This window comes from Stomoxys calcitrans, chromosome 1 (genome assembly GCF_963082655.1).
Source record: "Stomoxys calcitrans chromosome 1, idStoCalc2.1, whole genome shotgun sequence".
Lineage (NCBI taxonomy): Eukaryota > Metazoa > Arthropoda > Insecta > Diptera > Muscidae > Stomoxys > Stomoxys calcitrans.
Genome location: NC_081552.1, coordinates 264,937,129 through 264,957,019, shown reverse-complemented (window position 1 = coordinate 264,957,019; position 19,891 = coordinate 264,937,129). Strand labels below are relative to the sequence as shown.

The 19,891-nt window shown below is 40.7% G+C and overlaps 1 protein-coding gene across 5 annotated transcripts in view; it reads right to left on the bottom strand.

Moving 5' to 3' along the window:
* The window catches only part of LOC106091469 (RNA-binding protein Musashi homolog Rbp6), a 1,151,181-nt gene that overhangs the window by 1,037,751 nt on the left and 93,539 nt on the right, over positions 1–19,891 (bottom strand). The window lies entirely within an intron of this gene.

Here is a 19,891-nt window from a genome sequence, read left to right as displayed (position 1 = left end):
CTATATGAGGGGCTATATCAAAATATAGTCCGATATAGCCAATCTTCGAACATAGCCTCCTTATATACAAACAATTACAAGCGTGCTAAGTTCGGCCGAGCCGAATCTTATATACCCTCCCCCATGGATCGCATTTGTCGAGTTCTTCTATATAATTTTCGGTGTCGGAAGGGGGACGGACCCTTCCCCTAAAGCCAAAAACTCAACCCAAAATTAAAAGTTGACCGATCGGGACAATATGGGTATCAAATGAAAGGTATTGGAGAGTAAAATACGAATACGGTATTAAAATTTAAGTCTAAGAACCCATCGGGCCGCCCCCACCCCAAAACTCCCCAAACTGACATATTGGATGTTAATTTCTATATGGGGCTCAAATAAAAGGTATTCTGGAGTAGATTTTGAATCTGGCATATAAAATCATATCGAAGTATAGGGGGTCACGCCACCCCTCAAAAACGCTATTAGGCCCCTTATTACTATATGATACTTGGCTGAATCGATTTTCTAAAAATGTTCATAGATTGTGAACATTTGTCTGGAAGGAAACATAAGCTATATAATTTTTAGATATCAGGTGGAGGCAGACCCTCCCCCTTACCCTCAACACACCACCCATATCCAAAAGTGGTCCGATAGGCACTTATTGTACCGATAGGCACTTATTGATATCAAATGAATTATTGGAGACCAGAAAACGAATATGGTATTAAAATTTGGGTTCAAGCAGTCAGGTCCTGGGTTTGAACGGCGTCGGACTCGGCTCTTTGGAGAAAATTTTTTAAATTACCATGCATGACATTGTAACTCGCAAATGTCGCCCACATTAAGAGGGGATAAACACCACCTATGTTCTCGCCAGGATTCGAACGCATTCAGCGTCATTGGCTACAATGGCACGAAATCGATATCCGCATACAGGGCGAAGTGTCTCCACCCTAAAAAGATATAAGAAAGTTAAAGAAGAAGCAGCGGAGCGGGCCCCGCTCGGCAAGTAATCTATATCCGACGATATTTGAACGTAGTATTAATAAAATAAGTAATTATTGTTCGATTTTGCCGGAATTAGGGACAGTTATTTGTAATAGACACCTTGATATCCTAAGCGAATATAATTTAGATCAGACCTTATTAAGATAAAAGCACCACATGATCCATTTCCCCAATTTAAGGTCTTTCACTGTTATTGGCAGCAATGAGTTGCATTTGACTCTTCGCCATTCGTTCCGAAAATCTTGCCTGATATGGTCCAAATCGGATCTTAATTTGATATAATTGTATACAGACTGGCCTCTGAATAAACGTTCCCCAAAAACCCGAAGTTTTTGGTTTGCAACAAATCACATATTATTTATAAAAGTTTTTGTAAACTGCACAATGATTGACTGCATGGACATGGGCAGAAACTAGTGTGTAAACCAAAACACCCTTACGCTTAACATATTGACTTTGAATACCAGCGAGGCCCAGTATCCATGGTGCCAATTGCTTCCACTTTCATTATTCTTCGAACAGCAGACATGGCCGAAACTTTTGAACTATTAACCCATGGTCATGGTTCGACGATCTTTCAAAGTTTAATCATGCCAAAGTGCACTTCCTTCCGTTTCCTTCTAAAGCAAGCTAAATACGACAATAATACAAATAATAATAGCAATACATTTGTATGGGTGTAATGCAATGGGTGAAGAAAACAAAACATATACGCACACACACACACACACATGCATTCACTCAAGCCAAATAGTAGTTGCGGCCCATGCAGAGAGAAAAAAATGAACAAAAATTCAATAGATGTTCGCTTTGATTGCTCGTTTGCCGGCGGTAGTTGGCGCTTTTTTTCCATTTTATCTCTTTGCCTGTTTTGTTTTGTTCTTTTCTCTGTTTGGTCCGTCCATCCGTTTGTCCGGCTGTTTGTTGTTTGTTAAATAATATGAAAATGGGGTGGAGTCTGTAAATCCAATAGATTACGGACGGCCACGACCACGATGGCTAGAGAAGTGCAAAAAACAAAAAATTAAAAAAAAAACTCTCACACACACCGTGCCATCAAAAAAGAAAAAGCAAAACTGGCGTATACAACAACAATGCACAAAAGTGATGGCTGAGGGCTGCATAACAACAACAGTTGCTGTGACATCAAACATATTTCACAACAAAAGATATGTGCGTGTGTGTGTGTGTGGAACATGTTGTTATTTGTTTTGCTTATTTCCTACCCCCATCAAGGCAATCGTAATCATCATCATTACCATCAACGTAATTGTCAAAATCATCAGCATCAGCAACCATAGCCATCAACATCGTCATTATGATCGCTGTCATTTTGTAGCCGACTACACGGCAGCTTCTTCTCGACTCCGTTGCATATCTTCTTGTTTTGTTGTTCTTGTTGCTGTTGTTGGCCGGAAATAGGCTAGGAAATGACTGTTTTTGCTCTCGCTCTCGTTTGTTTATGGCAATCAGCAAAAAGTTTGTTGAACACCGTAACGAAACGAAATGCCAAAAAATTACAGCAACAATGCCAACAAAAACAACAACAACAACAAAAAGTATCAAAAGATAGACAAACGAAACTTCAGCCAAACTAAAATAAACTAATCTATGAGTAATAAACCTCTTTATTAGGCAACAAAATGCTCCGGCTTCCCTCTCCTAGACTCTTGAATACTGCACAAGCGAATGTAGTCTAGCGAACCGACATACAAGACAGTTGGAAAGACAGACGGACATGTTACGTTCATTGCTAAAATGTTTGTTGTGCACATATGCGAGAAAAAAAATGATTCCAACTATAAACAGTGGGACGGAGCAAACAATTCATAGCACCAAAATTTATAACCTGGTTGATAAGGCTAAACTGCTGGTTGACTCGGTTGATAAGGCTAACCTGCTGGCTGTTATGTTTGCGGGAAATTCTTCCCGCCAGAGATCGCATTTTAAGAGTTGTTCTAGATGGAATATTCACCCAATGAATATATTGGGTTGCCCAAAAAGTAATTGCGGATTTTTTAAAAGAAAGTAAATGCATTTTTAATAAAACTTAGAATGAACTTTAATCAAATATACTTTTTTATACCCACCACCGAAGGATGGGGGTATATTCATTTTGTCATTCCGTTTGCAACACATCGAAATATCCATTTCCGACCCTATAAAGTATATATATTCTTGATCAGCGTAAAAATCTAAGACGATCTAGGCATGTCCGTCCGTCTGTCCGTCTGTCTGTTGAAATCACGCTACAGTCTTTAAAAATTGAGATATTGAGCTGAAATTTTGCACAGATTCTTTTTTTGTCCATAAGCAGGTTAAGTTCGAAGATGGGCTATATCCCCCCCCCCATATAGACCGATCCGCCGATTTAGGGTCTTAGGCCAATAAAAGCCACATTTATTATCCGATTTTGCTGAAATTCGGGACAGTGAGTTTTGTTAGGCCCCTCGACATCCTTCGTCAATTTGGCTCAGATCGGTCCAGATTTGGATATAGCTGCCATATAGACCGACCCTCCGATTTAGGGTCTAAGGGCCATAAAAGCCACATCTTTTATCCGATTCCACTGAAATTCGGGACAGTGAGTTGTGTTAGGCCCTTCGACATCCTTTGTCAATTTGGCCCAGATCGGTTCAGATTTGGATATAGCTGGCATATAGACCGATCCTCCGATTTATGGTCTAAGGCCCATAAAAGCCACATTTATTACCCGATTTTGCTGAAATTTGGGACAGTGAGTTTTGTTAGGCCCTTCGACATCCTTCGTCAATTTGGCTCAGATCGGTTCAGATTTGGATATAGCTGCCATATAGACCGACCCTCCGATTTAGGGTCTAAGGGCCATAAAAGCCACATCTTTTATCCGATTCCACTGAAATTCGGAACAGTGAGTTGTGTTAGGCCCCTCGACATCCTTTGTCAATTTGGCCCAGATCGGTTCAGATTTGGATATAGCTGCCATATAGACCGATCCTCCGATTTATGGTGTTAGGCCCATAAAAGCCACATTTATTACCCGATTTTGCTGAAATTTGGGACAGTGAGTTGCGTTAGGCCCTTCGACATCCTTTGTCAATTTGGCCCAGATCGGTTCAGATTTGGATATAGCTGCTATATAGACCGATTTCTTGATTTAAGGTTTTGGGCCCATAAAATGCTCATTTATTGTCCATGTCGCCGAAATTTGGGACAGTGAATTAAGTTAAGCTCCTTGACATACATCTGCAATATCGCACAGATCGGTCCAAATTTAGATATAGCTGCCATATAGACCGATATCTAGGTTTTAGGTTTTGGGGCCATAAAGACGCATTTATTGTCCGATGTCGCTGAAATTTGAGACAGTGAGTTTAGTTAGGCTCTTCGACGTCCTTTTTCAATTTTGCCCAGATCGATCCAGATTTGAATATAGCTGCCATGTAGACCGATCTCTCGATTTAAAGTCTTTGCCCCATAAAAAACGCATTTATAATCCAATTTCACTGAAATTTTACATAGTAACTTATGTTAGGCTTTTCAACATCCGTGTCGTATATGGTTCAGATCGGTTAATTTTTAGATATAGCTACTGTACTTATTAGTATTTGGTCCAAATCGGAACATGTTTTGATATAACTGATATGGGTCATAAGGTATGAAATTTTCACCGAATTTTGATGAAAGGTGGTTTACATATATACCCGAGGTGATGGGTATCCTAAGTTCGGCCCGGCCGAACTTAACGCCTTTTTACTTGTTTACACTTTTTTTCTAAAGCAAGCCAAAAGTAACAGCTGATAACTGACAGAAGAAAGAATGCAATTACAGAGTCACAAGCTGTGAAAAAATTTTCAACGCCGACTATATGAAAAATCCGCAATTACTTTTGGCAACCCAATAGATAGGAGTATAACAAGGCTCTGTCCTTTCTCCTTATATATGTTTCGGATCGTCGTAAAATTCTACGGCGATTTAAGGATGTCCGTGTGTCTGTACGTCTGTCCGTCTATCCGTATGTCCGTCTGTCCGTCTGTCTGTTGTAATCTCTCTAGAGCCTTAAAAAAATGAGATATTGAGCTGAAATTTGGCACATATACGTCTTTTTGATGCACGCTAGTTAAGTTCTTGAATGGGACAAATCGGACCATATTTGGATATAGCTGCTATATAGACCGATCTCCCGGTAAAGGGTCTGAAGACCATATCTCCCGATAAAGAGTCTGAAGACCATAAAAGCTTTATTTATCACCCGATTTCGCTAAAATTTGCAATAGCGAGTTATTTTAATCCTCCCGACATCTGACTTAAATATGGACTAGATCGGACTATATTGAGATATAGCCGCCATATAGACCAATCTCCCGATAAAGGGTCGGAAGACCATAAAAGCTTTATTTATTGCCCGATTTCGCTGAAATTTGCAACAGTGAGTTATTTTAAGCCTCCCAACATCTGACCTGAATATGGACTAAATCGGAGTATATTTAGATATAGCTACTATATAGACCGATCTCCCGATAAAGGGTCTGAAGCCCATAAAAGCTTTGTTTACTACCCGATTAAGCTGAAAATTACAACAATGGGTTATTTTAAGCCTCCCGACATCTGGCTTAAATATGGTTCAAATCGGACTATATTTAGATATAGCTGCCATATAGACCGATCTCCCGATAAAGGGTCTGACGGCTATAAAAGCTTTAATTTTTATCCGATTTTGCTGAAATTTGGAATAATGGGTAGTTTTAAGCTTCCCGACATCTGATCAAGATATGGACTAGATCGGTTCATATTTAGATATGGCTGCCATATAGACCGATCTCCCGATATAGGGTCTGAAGCTCGTTAAAGCTTTATTTATTGCCCGATTTCGCTGAAATTTACAACAATGGGTTATTTTAGGCCTCTGACTTGAATTTGGTTCAGATCGGATTATATTTAGATATAGCTGTCATATAGACCGATCTCCCGATAAAGGGTCTGAAACTAATAGAAGCTTTATTTATTACCCGATTTTGCTGAAACTTAAAACAGTGGGCTATTTTAAGACGCCCGACATCTGACCTAAATATGGATTAGATCGGACTATACTTAGATATAGCTACAATATGGACCGATCTCCCGATAAAGGGTTTGAAGACCATAAAGGCTTTTTTATTACCCGATTTCGCTGAAATTTGCAACAGTGAGTTATTTTAAGTCGCCCGATATCTGACCTAAATATGGTTGAGATCGGTCTTTATTTACATATAGCTGTCATATAGACCGATCTCCCGATAAAGGGTCTGAAGCCCATAAAAGCTTAATTTATTACCTGATTTTGCTGAAATTTAAAACAATGGGTTATTTTAAGCCTCCCGACATCGGACCTCAATAAGGTTCAGAGCGGACTATATTTAGATATAGTTGTCATATAGACCGATCTCCCGATAAAGGGTCGGAAGACCATAAAAGCTTTATTTATTGCCCGATTTCGATGAAATTTGAGACAGTGAGTTATTTTAAGCCGCCCGACATCTGACCTAAATATGGTTCAGATCGGACTATATTGAGATATAGCTGCCATATAGGCCGATCTCCAGATAAAGGGTCTAAAGCCCATAAAAGCTTTATTTTTTAACCGATTTAGCTGAAATTTAAAATATTGAGTAGGTTAGAACCTCCCCACGTCCGACCTAAATATGGTTCTGATCGGACCTTACTTAAATATAGCTGCCATATAAACCGATCTGCCGATAAGGGGACTGAAGCCCATAAAATCCTTATTTATTACCCGATTTCGCTGAAAATTTAAACAGTGAGTTTTTCTGATCTTCCCGATATCCAACCTTAAAGTGGTTCAGTTCGGTTTATAATTGGATATATCTGCCAAAAAGACCAAAATTTTGTTCTACAAAATTGAATGGTGACATAAATATTAAACCATTCAATGTCCGTGGCGAATTTGAGTGCATAAGTTATCCAATTTTCCCCGGATTGTGACGAAAGGGGATTTACACTTATATACCCGAGGTGGTGGGTATTCCAAGTTAGGCCTGGCCTAACTTAATGCCTTTCTACTTGTTTTCACTGACTATCTATTGGGTCTGGCGTCGAATCAGATCAACTCGTTCGAGGATGACAACAAACTCTGTCATTCATTTTCATTCGGCCATAGACCGAGTCTACGATAGATTGAAGACAGGAGGCGGATTATGCATCTAACACTCTGCCAGGAGTTACTAGGCATTTCTGAGTGGGATCGAATGACTGGAATGGATTTTAATGTACCCAAGACCCAGTGCTGTTTGATGTCCCACAAACGATTCACAGACACTTTACAATCGTAGATATCTATCGACGGTCAAGCAGTTAGAGGCTCTTGATGTTCTGGGCATGAAGATTCAATGTGATGTCCGTTGGTCCAAAACATATATTCGAAGTGTCGAAGGAAGCATTCAAGTTCATGGGCTTTCTTAAGCGAAGTAAGAAATATTTCACTCGCTCAGATCTTCCTAATATCTACACTACGTACATCAAACTGAGTATGGAATATAACTCGCAATTATGGGCCGGAACTTCAAAATCATCCCTGCTTTTCCAGAAGCGGTTGTTGGGTGTTGATTTGACATGGTAGGGTATCCAACTCCAATGTTTCCCTTGAATCTCGTTGAAATGTGGGTTATGTGTCTCTGTTCCATCAATTCTTGCAGGGTGTGTGTTCTTCGGAAATCAGTCTTCTGATTCCTGACTTGAGATGGTTTGTCAGAAATACAAAATTTCCTGAATCATTCACCGGTTAGTAATGGATTGGCCAGCTGATCGGACCATTCACTATCAAGAGAATGTTCGCATGTGGAATCGACTTCTGGCAGATTTCTTTCCCGCTACCAATGACATCCATAAATTCAAAACAAATGTCAACAAACACTACTCCCTCTTTCCCCCCCTCCGATCTTTAACTATCCTCTCCAACGCAATGCACTGCATATTAAGGGGATATCCCCTGCATGTTGCTTAACTATGAAACCAAGTTTGTAAAGGCTAAGTTTCGCCAAGCAGAATCTTAGGTATATCCTCCATAAATTTTACTAAAGTTCTGTTTAAACCCAATCGGTTAATGAGGTTTCTAGAGCCATCAGAATTCAAATTGGGCAAAATTTGGTAGAGTCATAGGCCAATTTGAATGAAAATTAAGTCCCCTAGAGGCTTAAGAATTCAAATCGGGGTTCAGTTTCAGATGAAGCACTTAATTTGGCATTCATCAATATCAGCTGATTTGGATGTATGATGTTGTTGGCTGAAAATGTTTCTTTGTGACTTCTTCATGCGAAAATTCCAAGCCATACACTGTGCCTACATTCGCATTCAGGTACAATCACACAACAGCAACTTCACTTACGAAACACACATGAATGCAGCAAAACAGCAGCAAACAACATACGAGCGTGTCCATGTGTTGTTGTGCTAGATGTCAATGTGTTTGTGTTGGTGTTAGGTAATGGTGATTGTTGTGTTTACCATCATACAGCAGCAACAGAGATTATCTGCAGTGGGTGATGTTTGGCTCGATGATTGGTGATGGCTTTGTTTGTCTTGCTGCTCCAAATTTCGGCCCTATCCTATACGCTGTTGTTGTGATTGTTGTTGTTGATGTTGTTAGAGCGTTGAGACATATCTCCGTTTTTATTATGCCTTTGATATACAAAACTATGCATTGCATAATTGCGTTTGGCATCCAAAAGTAAGCATTTCGAAAATGAATGACTTGGTCAGAGAAGAACCGAGGGAGAGAGACAGAGAGAATGAGAAGAAAACCGAGACACAGCCAAACAAAACCGATTGGTATCTTTGAAATTTTTGGCTGGCAACGTGAGTATTAATAAAATAAATTAGATTATATGCGGCAGTTCATATTCCCAGCCACCCTCAACTGCAGGTCTAATACTTCAATCTATAAAAATGAACTACAGCATCGACCGCAGTTCATATATCAAACACCAACACTGCTGGGACAACAAAAACCGATTTTTTGCGGTCAGAGAAATCTCTTTGCTTTAGTGATTGAAAAGTAAATTAAAATTAAAATTTGGATAGAGTTGGTCTTTAAGCTTGAATGCGAACAATTTTCAATAAAGTGTTAAGCAAACTTGATTGTTTGTAATTTGAATACCCTACACCACTAGTGTGGAAGATCTAAAACTACCCACTGTTTAAAATTTCAACGAAATCGGGTAATAAATACAGTTTTTATGGGCTTCAGACACTTTATCGGCAGATCGGTCAATATGGCAGCTATATCAGGATATAGCCCGATCTGACACATATTTTGGTCCTATGTTGAGAGGCGTTAAACTACTCACTGTTTCAAATTTTTTTGCTGAACTCATAAACGATGAACCCACATGATTTTGTATTTCAAGCCTACTGAAGAGCGAGACACTGAAGAAGAAATAAAATGCACAAGTTACTGTTGAGTAGATAAAAATATTACCAAGCATACAGTGTTTGGTAATACTTATTTTTATCTGGAATTCATTGCCGCTACAGTGAGATATAAGAAATAATTCGGTACGTACAATCGCCTGCCATGGAATTGCTCATCTGGTTGTCTTGTTATCCGTTTAACTTAGTTCTCAATTGTCTCATACAATGCTGTATTTTTAACGAAGAGTTCAGTTCTTGAAATACTCTACATTCTACTCTGCTCTAAAAAGCTAGCACGGGTGCCGTATGATTGATTTTGAGCAGGACAGGCAGCATTGTTACTCATACGACCGGCAGCACCTTTACGAAATACACACTATCATCATTGTTGGGGTCATGGGGGTATATTCATTTTGTCATTCCGTTTGCAACACATCGAAATATCCATTTCCGACCCTACAAAGTACATATATTCTTGATCAGCGTAAAAATCGAAGACGGTCTAGCCATGTCCGTTTGTATGTCCGTCCGTCTGTCCGGCCGTCTGTCCGACCGTCTGTACGACCGTCTGTCCGTCTATCTGTTGCAATCACGCTATAGTCACTAAATATTGAGATATTGAGCTGAAACTTTGCCCAGATTCTTTTTTTGTCAATAAGCATACTAAGTTCGAAGATGGGCTATATCGGACTATATCTTGATGTAGCCCCCATATAGACCGATCAACCGATTTGGGGTCCTAGGCCCATAAAAGCCACATTTATTATCCGATTTTGCTAAAACTCGAAACAGTTACTTGTGTTAGGCCCTTCGACGTCCTTCTTCAATTTGGCCCAGATTGGTCCAAATTTGGATATAGCTGCCATATAGACCGATCCTCCGATTTAGGGACTAAGGCGAATAAAAGCCACATTTAATATCTGATTTTGCTAAAATTTGAGACAGTGAGTTATGTTGGGCCCTTCAACATTTTTCTTCAATTTGGCTCAGATCGGTTCAGATTTGGATATAGCTGACATATAGACTGAACTCTCGATTTAAGGTTTTCGGCCCATAAAAGACGCATTTATTGTCCGATGTCTTCCAAATTTAAGACAGTGAGTTATGTTGGGCCCTTCGACATCGTTCTTCAATTTGGATCAGATCGGTTCAGATTTGCATATAGCTGACATATAGACCGATCCTCCGATTTAGGGACTAAGGCGAATAAAAGCCACATTTAATATCTGATTTTGCTAAAATTTGAGACAGTGAGTTATGTTGGGCCCTTCAACATTTTTCTTCAATTTGGCTCAGATCGGTTCAGATTTGGATATAGCTGACATATAGACTGAACTCTCGATTTAAGATTTTGAGCCAATAAAAGACGCATTTATTGACCGATGTCTCCCAAATTTGGGACAGTGAGTTATGTTTGGCCCTTCGACATCGTTCTTCAATTTGGATCAGATTGGTTCAAATTTGGATATAGCTGACATATAGACCGATCTCTTGATTTAAGGTATTGAGCCAATAAAAGACGCATTTTTTGCCTGTTATCGCTGAAATTTGAGACAGTGAGTTGTGTTAGGAATATCGACATCCTTCTTTAATTTTGCTCAGATCGGTTAAGATTTGGATATAGCTGCCATATAGACCGATCCTCCGGTTTAGGGTATTAGGCCCACATTTATTATCCGATATTGATGAAATTCGAGACAGTGAATTGTGTAAGGCCCATCGACATCCTTCGTTAAATTGGCTCAGATCGGTCCAGATTTGGACATAGCTGCCATATAGATCGATCCTCCGATTTATGATGTAAGGCCCATAAAAGCCACATTCATTATCCGATTTTGCTGAAATTTGGGACAGTGAGTTCTGTTAGGCCCTTTGACATATTTCTTCAATTTGGTCAAGATCGGTTCAGATTTGGATATAGCTGCCATATAGACCGATTTCTTGATTTATGGTTTTGGGACCATAAAATGCTCATTCATTGTCCGATGTCGCCGAAATTTGGAACAGTGAGTTAAGTTAAGCCCCTTGACACACTTCTGCAATATCAGATTTGAATATAGCTGCCATATAAACCGATCTCACGATTTAAGGTTTAGGGCCCATAAAAGAGGCATTTATTGTCCGATGTCGCCGAAATTTGGGACATTGCTTTGTGTTAGGCTCTTCGACATGTTTATGCAACTTGGCCCAAATCGGTCCAGATTTGGATATAGCTGCCATGTAGACCGATATCTCGATTTAAAGTCTTGGCCCCATAGAAGGCGCATTTATAATCCGATTTCACTGAAATTTGAGACAGTGAGTTGTATTAGGACTATCGACATCCTTCTTTAATTTGGCTCTGATCGATTCAGATTTGGATATAGTTGCCATATAGATCGATCCGCCGATTTGGGGTCTTAGGCGAATAAAAGCCACATTTATTGTCCGCTTTTGCTAAAATTTGGGACAGTGAGTTAAGTTGGGTCCTTCGACATCCTTCTTCAATTTGGCTCAAATCGGTCCAGATTTGAATATAGCTGCCATATAGGCCGATCTCTCGATTTAAAATTTTGCACCCATAAAATGGGCATTTATTGTCCGATGTCGCCGAAATTTGGCACAGTGACTTGTGTTCGGCTCTAGGATTTTATTTTAGTTACATGGAGTTTCTTCGGAGAAGTTTCTTAGAATTTCTTTGTAGATTACGTTTTTGCTATACGATTTTAACTTTTCATCCATACCAATGAACCCACCCTAATATATATTACATGTTATGTATTTTCATTTGTCCACCGTAGCGCAGGGGTTAGCATGTCCGCCCATGACGCTGATTTCCTGGATACGAACCCTGGCGAGAACATTAGGAAAAATTCAGCGGTGGTTAGCTCCTCCTAATACTGACGACATATGTGAGCTATAAGGCCATGTAAAAACTTCTCCCCAAAGAGGTGTCGCACTGCAGCATGCCGTGCAGATTTGGCTGTAAAAAGGAGGTCCCTTATCATTGAGCATAAACTTGAAGCGGACAGTACTCATTGCCACCGTAGCGCAGAGGTTACCATGTCCGCCTTTGACGCTGAACGCCTGGGTTCGAATCCTTGCGAGACCATCAGAAAAAAATTTTCAACGGTGGTTTTCCCCCTCCTAATGCTGGCTACATATGTGAGGTACTATGCCATGTAAAACTTCTCTCCAAAGAGGTGTCGCACTGCGGCATGCCATTCGGACTCGGCTATAATAAGGAGGCGCCGTAGCGCAGAGTACTCAGAGGCCACCGTAGCGCAGAGGTTTCCATGTCCGCCTATGACGCTGAACGCCTGGTTTCGAATACTGGCGAGACCATCAGAAAAAAAATTTCAGCGGTGGTTTTCCTCTCCTAATGCTGGCTACATTTGAGAGGTACTATGCCATGTATAACTTCTCTCCAAAGAGGTGGCGTACTGCGGCATGCTCTTCGGACTCGGCTATAAAAAGGAGGCCCCATATCATAGAGCTTATAACTTCAATCGGACTGCACTCATTGATATTTGAGAAGTTTACCCCTGGTATTGAATTCGTTGTACTTGCAGCTCAATATCTCAATTTTCAAAGACTGTAGAGTGATTATAACTGACTGGTGGCCAGACGGACGGACAGAAGCAAGCACTTCGTTAGGGTCACTAAGGATATTTCTTAGGGTCACTAAGGATATTTCTATCGATTGTATGGTGGTGTGTGGAAAAATCATAAACTTATACTGCCAGTTGCCATAGGCATTGAACTTGTTGATTACATTCCCAACTGTCTGCCCCATTGGTAAGGCTTAAATTTGACTTTGGCTGCTTAATTGATGAACAATTAACACTTTTGTTCCCCCTAAATGGTCAACATTTCTTTGCAGTTTGAATTCATACGAATCCGTCTGCAGCTCATTTCAAAACCCATCGTGCACGTCACATGGTAGACATGTAGCAGAGCCTGTTGCTTTTTCAAGTGCCCCTGGGTTGTTGCAACTTTGTGCGAGCAACATATAGCGCAACAGCAGTAGCGCTGAACAGCGCCGTGTTATAATTGACTCTGCCATTGCTAAATGCCATCAAATGAAAATCTCAAGAATTCCTACATTTCGACGACATTCGTTGTGCTTGTAGCCATTCTCGCTAGCTTTATCGTACTCTACACTCTACTCTGTTGTGCTTCTGCTTCTGTGGTGTTGCGCTCTTTGCTTACTTCGTTTATCAATTACAATTCAATTTATTTGGTTTCGCCTCGTATCGATACATACAATTAGACTTGGAAATCATTTGCAAAGTTGGACGGACATAGCAGACGGACGTTTGACAGACGCACGGGCGGATATCGAGGCACGACAGTGAAATCGAATAAAAAAAAAACCACTAAACTAAGCAACATGAACCCATGCAAAGCAAAGCCAATATCATCACTGCCAAAAAGCAAAGCAGTAGCAGCTAGTGAATATTTTCATATGACAGCAGCCACCAAATAAATCGAAGACCAAAAATAAATTCATTGCATTACGTGTGGCGGATGGCTCGGAGACGCCACCGCCACCTTCATCTGTAGGAAAAACCGCCGCTTTCCCTGAATGGCAAGAAGCAATTGAGCAGAACATGGAGGTGGGTAGGAAGTAGAAACAGAAGCGGCAGACGGCATCTGTCTATTGCATATTTATGAATCCAATTCAATCCGGCCGATCGTCCGACCTCCTTCGCCCCCCCCCCCCCCCCCCCGCCCCTCCCTGTCATTGTCTAGAGCAGAGAGAACGCTGAATAGCACCGAGCCATTCATTTCGATATTTCGTTCGATTTTAATACAAAAAAAAAAGAAATCCGAAAAATCCAAACGTATTGAAGTTGGCTAAAGATTTATTATTTGCGTATAGTTTATGAATTGCGAATGCACAAATGCGTCTAGCGTCTGAGCACAATCAAAACTCACATCCACAAACACTATCAACTATTCCAAATGAAACCAATCTGTATGCTGATACATGCGTGTGTGGATAAGCGATAAATACAATCGTTAACTTAAATTTTTCAGTTTTCTTGGAAAAAAGTTAAATAAAAAAACACTCGATTTAGGGCAAAATGTTTAAAGATTTATGTGAAATCCAACTCGAGGTACTAAGTGCCAAATTTTTATATCACACCAGCTGGACCGGGCTTGCTCCGCTGCGCCTTCTTTTACTTAATATGGAACAAAATTTTCCTTGCAATATTTACGCTTTTTACGTCCTCAAAACCTTAAATCGAGAGATCGGTCTATATGGTAGCTATATTCAAATCTGGACCGATCTGGGCCTAATTCAAGAAGGATATCTAGGGGCTTAACACAACTCACTGTCTAATATTTTTGCAAAATCGGACAATTAGTGAGCCTTTTATGGGTCCAAAACATTAAATCGAGAGATCGGTCTATATGGCAGCTACTAGCTGACCCGGGCCCGCTCCGCTGCGCCTTCTTTTACTTTATATGGAACAAAATTTTCCTTGGAATATCTATTTTCGGCAATTATAGAGCTTTTAGTGAAATATCATGATATTCTCATGATGTCTGATTTAGGGGTGTTTTCGGGGGTCAAATGGTCCCCCCGACACTTGGCCCTAAAAAAATATCAGCATCGTGCTCTTCTCTCAAACAGCATTTATTTAAACCCCATATTGCCATTGATTTTCAGGAGGAGTTTACAGGATGAGGCGTCCCCCAAACACATGGTCCCAAAATTGGTTATCAAATTCGTTTTCTAATCTCAATTACCTCCCATTTGAGCCACATATTGGCATGGTCGAAAAATTTGTTCCCTTTGGGGGTGTTTTGGGGAAGGGGTGATGCCCTTAATACATGGTCCTACATTTGGCTATCAAATTCGTATTCTACTCCCAAATGCCTTTATTTGAGCCCCATTTTGCGATGGTCAGTAAAAAGTTTATGTTTGTGGGGTATTTTGGGGAAGGGGGTAGACCCCCAGAAAATTGATCCCGAAATAGGGTATCAATTCTTGCTCTACCCCCCAATACCTTTCATTTAAGCCCCATATTGACATGGTCAGAAAATATGCCCGATTTAGGGGAGTTTTGGGGAGTGGGGTGGTCCCCCAAACACTAAGCCCTGAAAATATATCAGCAACGTCCTCTATTCTCATAATTTATTTGAACCCCATGTTGCCATTGGCCTCAAAATTGGATATCAAATTCGTTTTCTAATCTCATACGCCATTCACCTATACCCCTAATTGAAAAAGCCAGCTTATATGTCCGGTTAGGGGTATGGGCCCTAAAAACCATGAATATCGAGCTCCACTGTTTTGAGGACCCAAATTGTCTTGGTGAGCAAATACGTCCTACTTGGGGGGCTGTTATAGTGGTGGGACATCCCCTAGACAGTTGGTCCCGAATGTTGATAACAGATTCATGGTCCACTCCCAAATACCCTTCATTTGAGATCCATTTTTCCATAGTCGCAAACATGACCTATTTGGGGGGTGTTTTTGGGGATGAGACTGCCACTCAGTGACTTGAATTCGAAAATATATATCAAATTCGTGTTCTACTCTAAAATACCTTTTATTTGAGCCCCATATTGCAATGGTCAGCAAATACTTCCCATTTGGGTGGTGTTGGGGGGGGTGAGGTGGACCCCTAGTCAATTTTCGCGAACATTGATATCAGATTTCTGCTTTACTTGCAAAGACCTTTCATTTAAGCCCCATATTGCTATGGTTGTAAATTTTTCCTCTTTGGGGGATGTTTTCGGGTATGGGCAGCCCCCCAAACACTTGGCCCCACATCTGGATATCAAATTCGTATTCTGCACCTAAATACCTTTTATTTAAGCCCCATATTGCCATGGCCAGTAAATAAGTACTGTTTGGGAGTTGCTTTGGGGGAGGGGTGGACCCCCTTATTCTACTCGCAAATATCTTTCACTTGAGTCCCATATTGCCAGGGTCGGTAAATATGTCCGATTTAGGGGTGTTTTGGGGGTTGGGTGGTGTTGTGGGGGTGGGGTGGCCCCATAGCCCTTTCCCGAACATTGATATCAGATTTGTGCTTTACATCCAAAGACCTTTCATTTGAACCCCATATTGCTATGGTTGTAAATTTTTCCTCTTTGGGGGATGCTCTGTGGTATGGGCGGCCCCCCAAACACTTGGTCCCACATCTGAATATCAGATTCGTATACTGCACTCAAATACCTTTTATTAAAGCCCCAGTAAATAAGCCCTGTTTGAGTCGTATTTCGGGAAAGAGGTGGACCCCCAGAAACTTTGTCCCAAATTTGTATATCAGATTCATATTTTACTCGCAAATACCTTTCATTTGAGTCCCATATTGCTATGGTCGGTAAATATGTCCGATTAAGGTGTGTTGGGGTGGGCCCCTCAAACACTTGGTCCGACAATTGAATATCAGATTCGTATTTTACTCGCAAATACCTTTCATTTGAGTCCCATATTGTCGTGATTGGTTTAAACATATGTTTGGTAGGTTTAAGGGTAGGGCACCCCCCCTAGGTACCCCATCCGGGATTGGGAAACCAAATTTTTGTTTTTAGGCTACTGTATGAGAGCACACAAAATTTGGCTTAAATCGCACTACCCATCTCCGAGATTTGGCGTTTCTGAAAATTAGGGTAAGGGGGAGGGTCCGCTCCCCCTTCAGATATCAAAAATATAGTACCCTATTTTCATCACGGGATCATTATGCACCATCAGTGAAAATTTCAAGAAAATCGGTTTAGCCGCTTCTGAGTCTATAAGGAACACACAAACAAACACATCTTGATTTTTGTACCCACCACCGAAGGATGGGGGTATATTCATTTTGTCATTCCGTTTGCAACACATCGAAATATCCATTTCCGACCCTATAAAGTTTATATATTCTTGATCAGCGTAAAAATCTAAGACGATCTAGCCATGTCCGTCCGTCTGTCTGTTGAAATCACACTACAGTCTTTAAAAATAGAGATATTGAACTGGAACTTTGCACAGATTCTTTTTTTGTCCATAAGCATGTTAAGTTCGAAGATGGGCTATATTGGACTATATCTTGATATAGCCCCCATATAGACCGATTCGCCGATTTAGGGTCTTAGGCCCATAAAAGCCACATTTATTATCCGATTTTGCTGAAATTTTAGACAGTGAGTTGTGTTAAGCCCCTCGATATACTTCAGCAATATGGCACAGATCGGTTCAGATTTGGATATAGCTGCCATATAGACCGATGCACCGATTTAGGGTCTTAGGCCCATACAAGCCACATTTATTATCCGACTTTGAGGAATTTTTGGAGGGTGAGTTTTGTAAGGCCCTTCGATATCCATCGTTAATTTGGCCGAGATCGGTCCAGATTTGGATATAGCTGTCATATAGACCGATCTCTGAATTTAAGGTTTTGGGCCCATAAAAAGCTCATTTATTGTCCGATGTCACCGAAATTTGGGACAGTGAGTTATATTAAGTTCCTCGTTATACTTTTGCAATATGGCACAGATCGGTCCAGATTTTGATATAGCTGCCAAATATACCGATCTCTCGATTTAAGGTTTTGGGCCCATAAAAGGCGCATTTATTATCCGATGTCGCCGAAATTTGGGACAGTGAGTTGCGTTAGGCCCATCGACATCCCTCTTCAATTTGGCCCAGATCGGTCCAGATTTGGATATAGCTGCCATATAAACCTATCTCTCGATTTAAGGTTTTGGGCCCATAAGAGGGGCATTTATTGTCTGATTTTGCCAAAAATTAGGACAGTGAGTTGCATTAGGCCCATCGACATCCTTATTTAATTTGGTCCAGATAGGTCTAGATTTGGATATAGCTGCCACATAGACCTATCTCTCGATTTAAGGTTTTGGGCCCATAGAAGGCGCATTCACTGTCCGCTGACGTCGAAATTTGGAACAGTGAGTTGTGTTAGGCTCTTCGACATCCTTCTTCGGTATGGTCCAGATCGGTCTAGATTTTGATATAGCTACCATATAGACCGATCTCTCGATTCAAGGTTTTGGGGATATAAAAAGCACATTTATTGTCCGCTGTCGTCGAAATTTGGAACAGTGAGTTAGGTTAAGCCCCTCGACATCCTTCTGCGATATGGTCTAGATCGGTATAGGTTTGGATATAGCTGCCATATAGAACGATCTCTCGATTTAAGGTTTTGGGGCCATAAAAAACACATTTATTGTCCGATTTCGCCGAAATTTGGGACACTAAATTGAGTTAGGCTCTTCGACATTTTTCTGAAACTTGCCCTAATCGGTCCACCGGCTCTCGCACAAATACTGAGTGCCTATGAGGCTCGATATGACAAGACGAATTATTGGGGCCTTTAAGTAACCAATGGCCACCCTGTTCCCACAGCGATCAGTCCTTTGGACCGAACCGAGTTGGCTCACCTACAGCAGCTTGACGAGGATCACTATCTCCACATGAAAATTTGGCTTTGGCTTGAACAAGGAAGTCAAGAGGCCTACCACGATTCGATGTCGCAAATTTCGAACTTTAAGAGTGTAGCTGACTGTAGTGATTTTCATAGACAGAAGGACGGACATGGTTAGATCTTCCTAGATTCTTACGACGATCAAGAATTCGGACACCCCCCTCCCTCCAAATCGCCATACCATACTGACTAACTCTACATAAATGGTCTCTCTTTAGTAAAAAGTCAACAATGCCCCCAAAATTAACATCATCTGTGACAATTGCAAATTTGGCCCAAAATATTGACGATAATTAACAGCGAATATTCAACAACCTCCCCATTTATCATAATCATCACCTTAGCAAGAATTAATAAACTACACAGAAATGCTTGTAAGGAGGTGTTTCAAAAACGGCAAATAAAAAATCGCCAATCACTGGGGAACACAAAAAGTCTATTCGATTTAATTAAATAGGAAAAAGAACAAAACCGAAAAATAGAAAATTCAAAGCAACGTAGAAACACATGTTGATTTTACATTAACTAGTCAGGCCAAACCTCAGCCATGGACCACGATGGTCTGAGTGTGAGCCCAGTAGATAAGGGTGCACAATAATGCAAGCAATGAAACTAATGTCGTTGGACTGTTGATCTAAGCAAATAATGAGGGGCAATAATTTGTCGCTAGGCTGTTTGTTCCTGTTACATGGCTGTGCTGGGTGGGTCGCCGGACTGGTTTACATTTTTGCATGCTTCACTACTATGCAGCATTCTCTTTCAATTTGTTGGCAATATGTTGCTGCCTTATTGATCATTTTCAAAATGTTCTGCGATGTGTAGCATATTCGCATGTATATGGCGTATGTCTGTCCATTCTGGCTGCATTTTCGTTCGATTCAGTTTGTACACCTCACTATCAGCATTGTTGCAAAGTTAATAATACATCATCTCCATATATAAAACGGAAAACGAAAACAAGGAGTGGAGTGCTGTGCTGTGCTGTGCCATGGATTGGTGAACAGTCGCCAGAAACTATTCATTTCGGTATAAATCATGCGTAGCTGAATGTAACAAATAGGCGATTGAACAAATGAATGCAAATT